This window comes from Trichechus manatus, unplaced genomic scaffold (assembly GCF_000243295.1).
Source record: "Trichechus manatus latirostris isolate Lorelei unplaced genomic scaffold, TriManLat1.0 scaffold00040, whole genome shotgun sequence".
Taxonomy (NCBI): domain Eukaryota; kingdom Metazoa; phylum Chordata; class Mammalia; order Sirenia; family Trichechidae; genus Trichechus; species Trichechus manatus.
The window spans coordinates 14991413-14999984 of record NW_004443976.1 but is presented as its reverse complement, the minus strand read 5'-3'; positions in this window follow the sequence as shown (position 1 = coordinate 14999984).

The following is an 8572-nucleotide window of genomic DNA, read 5'->3' as shown; positions in this document are numbered from 1 at the left end:
TCCTTGGGGATCTCCATGTGTTCTGGCATCTCTCTTGCCCTATCTCTGCTTGCTTGATTGTTTAATCTCCCTTATATCTCAAAAGAGACTGACTCAATATATACCCTATACTAATCCTGTCTCATTTGCATAACAAAGACAATCCATTCCCAAATGGGATTATAACCATAGGCATAGAGGTTAGGCTTTATAACACCTATTTTTCGGAGACATAATTCAATCCATAACACCAAGCAATACTTGTTGAATTGGCCTTGTTGTTGTTAGTTGCTATCGAGTCAATTCCGGCTCATGGTGACCCTACGTGTGCAGAGCAGAACTGCTCCATAGGGTTTTCTTGTCTATAATCTTTATGGAAGCAGATCGTCAGGACTGTTTCTTCTGGGGTGCCACTTGGTGGTTTGAACCACCAACCTTTTGGTTAGCAACGAGGAGCAAACCGTTTGCGCTACCCAGGGACCTTTGTATTTGGGATATTTAAAGGACTCATAAAAATCAATAAAAAAAGACAAGAAAAGAAAGAAACAAGAAAAATAAGCAAAGGATATGAACAGCAATTCACAGAAGAGAAACTCTGCATAGGTAATAAGCATAAGGAAAGATGTGCTGACTCACTAGCAAAAAGGAAAGGAAAGAAATTGAAATTACCAAAACTTAGAAACTTGGGAGGAGGGACCCTGCGGAGCTGAAACTCAGACTTCTGTGGGAGGTGGGCGGGTGCAGCCCGCTGGTGCTAGTGTCTCCGAGGTGGGGATTCAGCTGCTGCGATGAGGAGGCACTCCTGCTGCCACAGTGAAAATGTTGCTGGTGTGATGCTCACAGCTACCTGAAAGGGGAAGGAAAAGAAGTGCACAGAAAGCAGATAGGAAGGAGCAAGTCTCCTCTCCCTCCTCCAGTCTTAAAGGCTTCCTCTTGTGACCCCTTTTGACAGAGCTCAATACGGAGCCAGGTGGCAAAGCAGAAATGTCACTTGTGGACCCCTAGCTGGGTTGCAAGGAGCCCTGGTGGTGCAGTGGTTAAGCACTCAACTGCTAAGAGAAAGGTCGATGGTTCGAACCCACCAGTTGCTCCACAGGACAACTTGATGACAATGGGTAGCTGGGTGCAAAAGGTTAAGCACTCTACTACCAGCCGAAGGTTGGCAGTTCGAGCCCATCTAGAGGCACATCGGAAGACAGGCCTGGCAGTCTGCTTCCGAAAGGTCACATCCTTGACAACCTTATGCAGCATGGTTCTACTCAACAGCAATGAATAACAACAGCATCAACCACAAAGCAGAGTATAAAAGGGGAGTTTGGAGCTGAGGGACAAAACCATAACTGTCACAGTCCATCCTACTGGCTAATCAACATTTGTATTTGTACTTCCATACCAAAAAAAAAAAAAAGTTGTTTCTGCTTAACACAATGCAACTATTCTTCATACAAATAAAGATGCTATTATCCTGTCTCCCAAAAAGAAGATGCAAAGTCCCAATAGTCATTGTATCCATCTCTGGAAGATAGTCACACTATCCATCTCTGGGCTATAGTTACTCCATAAATTCAGTCACAGTCTCATCTTAATATTCTGTTACCTAAAGGCTAAATTGTAAAGTTAATCTCCAACAAAACTTATGTTAAATAATAAAGAGGAAGTTTCCAGCCAGGGTTGGGTAAGAAGACCCAGATTTACCCCTCTGTTTGAAATAATTAAAAAACAGACAAAAAGATGAGCCCTATAATATCACCAGCTTACTGCCTAGAGAAAGCTTTCAGCTGCAGTGCAGGGAGGGGAAACCTTGGCAGAGCCTGGCAGTGTCCCTGAGTTGACAAGATAGAGCTAGGAGTCCAGGGAGCCAAAGGCAGCTAGAATTCACAGGGCAGTGTACTGAAAATGAGACAGCTGTATAGAGAGAAAACTCTGGAGATAAGAAGAGCCCACAGTTGAGTATTTGGCTGAGTACTGATCGTTACACATACGTGTGGAAACTATCCAAGGGCAGGAAAAGAGCTACTTGAAAGAAGAAGGAACAATCCCGAAGCTCATATAGAGCAGAGAATAGTGCCTGTTTCCATCAACCCCAAGTAGAAAACCTCATAATTTAGGGGGTATCAGATAGAGTACTCAGAAGGGTTTTGCCTCTGTAGTGGTAAACAATTAGACCTTGATTTAACCCACCAAACAAAGCTCAAAATCAAGACCTAAAATGGACCAAACTGTTTTCAAGTAACCTAATGGTGTCTTAGAATAACGTTCAAGAATACAAAAGTATCCAACACTCAGCAAGGTAAATTTCACAATGTCTGGCTTCCAAACAAAAATTACTGGGCATGTAAAGAAGTAGGAAAATATAACCCATAATAAGGAGAAAAATTAAGCAATGGAATGAGAATTCTTTACCTAGCAAAAATATATTTCAAAAATGAAGGTAAAATCAAGACTTCATTGGACATACAAACACTGGAAGAATTCATCACCAGGAAACCTGTATCACAAGAAATGAATGATTAAGCAAGTCCTGTAAGCAGAAGGAAAATGACACCAGATGGAAGTCTGGATCTACACAAAGGAATGAAGGGCACCAAAAGTGGTAACTAGGTGAGTAAATATAAAGACGTTTATCTTATTATTTAAATTTCTTTAAAAGATAATTGATAGTTTAAAGCAAATATAATAACAACGTACTGTGGGGTTTATAACATCTGTATAAGTTATACATATGGCAACAATAGCGAAAAGACTGGGAAGTTCTTATACCATATGTGAAGTGGTATAATATCACTTGAAGGTAGAATTTGAAAAGTTAAAGATGAATACTATAAACCCTAATGCAACCATGAAAATAAAAGAACAAAGAGAGTAAATGAGCCAACAAAGGAGATACCAAAAACCTGTTGCTGTTGAGTCAATTCCAACTCATAGCGACCCTATAGGACAATAGAACTGCCTCTTAGGGTTTCTAAGCCTGTAATCTTTACAGAAGCAGACTGCCACATCTCTCTCCCACAAGTGGCTGGTGGATTTGAACCACTGACCTTTTGGTTAGCAGCCGACCGCTTTAACCACTGTGCCAACAGGGCCCCTTAACAAAGGAGACAAAATGGAGTGATAAAAACTACTTAATCCAAAAGAAAACAGAAAAGAAGGAAAAGGGAAAAAAAAACGGAGGGGAAAAACAGAAAGCAAATAGCTAGACGGTAGATTTAAGCCCAACCATACCAATAACTGGAGCCCTGGTGGCACAATGGTTAAGAGCTCAGGCTGTTAGCCAAAAGGTTAGCAGTTCGAATCCACCAGCCACTACTTGGAAACTATGGGGCAGTTCTACTCCGTCCTATAGGGTCGCTATGAGTTGGAATTGACTCGACTGGCAATGGGTTTGGGTTTTTTGGTTTATATCAGTAATTACATGACTATAGATTATCTAAACATCTCGACTAAAAGGCACAAATTGTTAGATTAGATAATAAGGCAAGAACTAACTATACACTGCCTACAAGAAACCCATTTTAAATATAAAGACACAAATAGATTGAAAGTAAAAGGATGGAGAAAGCTTCACCATCCTAATGATAATCAAAGAAAGTTGGGGTAGCTTTACAACTATCAAATAAAATAGACTTCAGAGCAAAGAATATTACCAGGGAGAAAGGAGGTCACTTCATAATGGTAAAGGGATCCGTTCATTAAGAAACATAATAATGCTAAATTCTTAAACACCTAATAACAGAGCTTCAAAATGGTAATGTGTTGGAGCCTCACAGGCATGAGAGTGTTTTGTAGAGTTCCATACAAATGCTACTTCATCTTTCTCTTTGCTTTGCTTTTCCTCTTTCCTTCCCTCCCTCCCTTCTTTTTTCCTTTCTTGTATTATCTACGATGCTCATTGTAAGTTGAATGTAAGGACACTATATCTGCCTTTACTTGGCTATCGAAAGATACTATCCTAGAGGCTGTCAACAGTGGTTACGAGAACCTCTGCTCCTGGCAACTTACTTTTGGCTTCTATGGGCTTCAGTTTTCCCATCCGTATCATGAAGATGAGGTTTTTTGTAAAAAAAAAAAAAAAAAAAAAGTTTTAAACAGTGGACCCTTTCTCCAGACTCTGTAGAACCCTAATATATATAATATAAAAGCTGAGCTGCCCTGGTTGAAATGTAGATGGGGGTCCTGGAGCCTCATCTCTTCAACGTTCTCTTTGAGGTTTTTTGGACAGTATCAGGAAATCTCTAGGGTTCTGCAGAGAATGATTTGAAAACTACAGGGACAGATGACCTCTAGGAACCCTTCTATTCTTACATTCTATGATGTTAGCTGACATTTAATTTTTATTCCTTATAAAATTGGTAGTTACTATATTAAATCATTCTTTCTATTTCCATCCATTATGCAAAATCTCTGTAGCCAGTGGATTCTCTTATGCAAATATCTGCTCTGCTCAGTTTCTTAAGAAATCTGGTTTCAATACAGGGTTGGACCTCTCCTAAATAAAACAGTTCGTCATTATTGAAGCTTTGTGTGCTTGAGTGTTTGTGGGGTCTTCCTAGGGATGTACTGTGCCATTTATAAGTCTCTGCAGGTAAGACTTCTTTTCTTTCTTTTTTTATTGTACTTCAGACAAAAGTTTACAGAGCAAACTAGTTTCTCATTAAACAGTTAATATTGTTTTGTGACACTGGTTGCCTACCCCATGACATATCAACACTCTCTCCTTCTCGACCTTGGGTTCCCCATTACCAGCTTTCCTGTCCCCTCCTGCCTTCTCATCCTTGCTCCTGGGCTGGTGTGCCTGTTTAGTCTCGTTTTGTTTTATGGTCCTGTAGGACTTGTTTTCTGATTATTATTAAAAGAAAATCTAGCTTGCTCTAATAATACTCTAGGCCAGCAGAATCTGAGTCAAGAGGGAAAACGGATGCTCAGAAAACAATTCTCCATTTCTTTCCACTGAAACATTCTGATTGATAGGAGAGGCGGCACTGAGTCCTACCTCCAGAGCACAGGATCACAGGAGGGCCCAATCTACATAGCCACTTCAGGAAGGCTGGGATGGTGTGGCTGACCAACAGAAGCCCTTTTGCAAACACTTCTCTAACCTTGAGAGGGACTGGCAACAGAGACAAAGGTGTTGCCCTGGGAAAGCAAAAGATGGATTCTAATCTACTGCAGAATCAGTGGTCAGAGGTTTTGCTCCACAGCACTGATGTGAAAGAAAGGCCATAAGAAGTGCCGTCTAACTCAGCCTTCAGGGACTTGTTTTATGTCCTCTGATCAATGACACACTAAAAATGAAAAGAATAAGGTTACTGCCTGAAGATCTGAAAGAACTACTGAAGATCACCTGAAAGAAGTGTCATACTTGGAAGTTATGAAAAATAACTATAGGATAGCTCACTCAACACCAATGGCTAACTACCTTCTTCCTTACTTTCTTCTACCATAGAGGCCAGAATGTGAAATGCTTGATTTCCCAGCCTCTGTTGCAGCTAAGGGTAGCCATGCGATCCAGTTCTGGCCAATGATATGCAAACAAAAGTCCTTGGGGGAAGGTTTCTCCTCCCATCTAATAAGGCAAACCCTTGCTAGGAGAAAAATATTTTGCTCCTTCCCTTTCCTTCTATCTGCCCGGAATGCAGATACGAGAAACGGAAGTACAGAAGTATCTTATAACCATAAGGCAGTAAGCATGAAGGCAAAAACTAATGCACTAAGGATGGTAAAGTAGAAAAACAGAAACAGACTGGATCCCTGATGGCACTGCTGGGATGATATACGAGTCCAAGACTGCCTACTCTTGGATTTCTTGTTGTATGAGACAAATCCCTATTTGTTAAGCCACTTTGGGGCAGGCTTTCTGTTATTTGCAGCCATGCAATTCTAATGGATACAGATACTCAGGGTGATACTCAGGGTGGTAAGGGTTTAGGTTGTTGGTAAGGGAAGCAGAAGAAAAGATTGCTCATGTTAGTTAAAGACTGAGGTGGTGGTGGTGTAGAGTTTGGGTCAAGTAGCTAGGACCTGAATACTTGGTCCAAACTAGGGTGAGGGCAACATAAAGACTAGAGGAACAGGAATCCTGGGAAATCTAGATGAGGAGTTGAACCCAGTCTCTTGCTGGCTGGGCTCTTGGTTCTTCCCATAGCTTGTGTGGTCTGGGGAAAATGTATTCTATCAATGGCATTCTTTCATTTAAAGTATTTTCAGCACAACTGGCAGCAATGATACATGCTGAATTTTACAAGCTTACCTTGGCTTGTATACAAATGAGTGGATGCTGGGGAGAATGAGAAGTGCTCACTCCTTCCTTAGAAGGATTTGTACTCATTTAGTTTTTCAAACTAACCTGGTTGGCAACAAGTAAAGGCAAGTCGCAGCTACTGCATAGCACAATAAATCCAAGGATTATTAGATCAATCCTTTAAAAGCTGTCCTGGCTGGGAAAGGAGGGATACCATTGCTCTTCACTCTTTATTACACACCCATCGTGCTCAGCGTTATATATTATGTCGCCAGTACAAGAGCACCTTTGTTCCTTTGGGGCTTCCAAGAGAGGACAATGTGAGGAGGATGACACACAGTATGGGTAACACATGCTTGTAATATGTAGCAGGTACATGAAAAATGATGACAAACAGATATAAGCATCTTTAACATACAGGATTGTTTTAAAGCTGTGGGATCTGATGTGTAAAAGTATGCATGTCAGATAGCTTGCCCCATCCTTTTTCTTCATGTCGCTTGTCTTTTTCGACACTTTTCTTGCTCTCTGTGTACTTCTGTGGATTTCAGCTTTGAAACATGAATAAATGAAATTGGGAAGAAACCTAGGTAAACTCTTCTTATGAAACAAGAATAACAAAAAGCAAGGCGCTCCTGGAATCCTGTATTCTTCCAACAGAATGAATCATCTAGGAACCAGGTGTTTGGCTTTTTCATAGCAACCATCAAACCAGTCTCCCAGGTACCACTACGAAGTGAGATAACAGCAGTTAGATAATGGAAAAGGTCTGAAAGGATACACACCAGGTGGCTGACATTAATTATTTCCAGAGGATGGCGATGGAAAGGAATGACGACAAATGGTTACACATCTTTGACTTATTTCATTTGTTAAGTACATATCACTTTTGTAATAAAAAACATTAATAAAGAGCACTGTTAAAGAGAAGCAACTACTTTAAAAGTTTTAAAAACACTGATTAAGAGGGTGTTTGTATGTAATGCCCACAGTCAGCCATGTTAAAAAGAATTAGTAAGCTCACCAAAGACTAAAATTCCCAAAGGCTAATTATTAGTTTACAGCAGAAGTTTTATGAGTAGAAGCATTAGGTTAGCCTCTGGGATTTTGTAACATTTCTCCTGGCCCGAGACCCTATACAATGGAAGAGCCCAGTGTATTTCCCTGTAATTAAACGAATAATGTGGGTAATGAGTTAGCACAGTGCCTGGCAATAGCAAGTACGCTACCTTACAATGTGGTCCCACGTTACCAACATAACTTATAGCCCACAGATGGGACTGTCTGTCTTCCTGGGGTAAATATCACATAAATTATTGAAAGCAGGGATGTAACCGTTCCTCAAAGAGCAACGTATCCCTCTCCTCTGAGCTCTCCTGCCCTGTTCTTCACCAGAGGTGACTATCTCTAACCCTCTCCTGTTACTGCATAGGCCTCACATAAAACAACTGCTCTGAAGAGGTTGGGCGCTTCCCCAAAGGACAAGGCTGCTAGACACTTCAAAGTTCCCCAGCCTCCGCACTCTTGACATTTGGAACTGAGTAATTCCTTGTTGCAGGGTCTGACCTGTGCTTTGTAGGTTATTTAGCAGCATACCAGGCTTACACCCCTAGATGCCAGAAGTACCCACCCCTGCCCTTGGCCCCAGTTGTGATAACCAAATATATCTCCAGACATTTCCAACTGTCCCCTTGCCAAAACTGCTCCTGGCTGAGAACCACTGTTAGAAATCAATTCAGTTGTTCCTTAGTTATCTCATGAGGACCTGGGGCTAGAACTACACATTAATATCTGTGCCTCCACACTCCTGGCCAAAAAACTGGTTTAAACTGGCTTAAGACTTTCCCAGTAGCAGTGTAATAATGTTGGCTGTGAAAGTCAAGTTTTGTGAAGCAAACTTTCTCCCTTATTGGCAGCTGCCAATGGACTGCAGGCAAGGGAAAATTAGGTGGGTTAAGCCCGGCCCTATGGCGGTGAGAGAGAGGGAATGGATGCTTTGGTCTGTTAGTGTTCCTTTAAGAACAAGGTCTTAATGTTATTCATGCAACATAAAATGAAGGGGGCAGAAACTGGCAGCTGAGCAACTGACAGTCCCATGGCTTTAAATGCCATTTATGTACTGATGACCCCACCTTTTATATTTTTAATCCTCACCTCTCTCATGGTAGCCAGCCTCTTAATTCAACTGCCACTCAATGTCTCCACTTGGTTATCATATAAGCATCTCAAACTCAATATGGCCAAAACTGAATTGATTTTCCCTCCGAAATATATCTCATCTCAGTAAACGGCACCATCATACACCAGACTGCTCTACCCAAAACTTAAAAGTCATCCTTGATTCCTCTGTTCCTC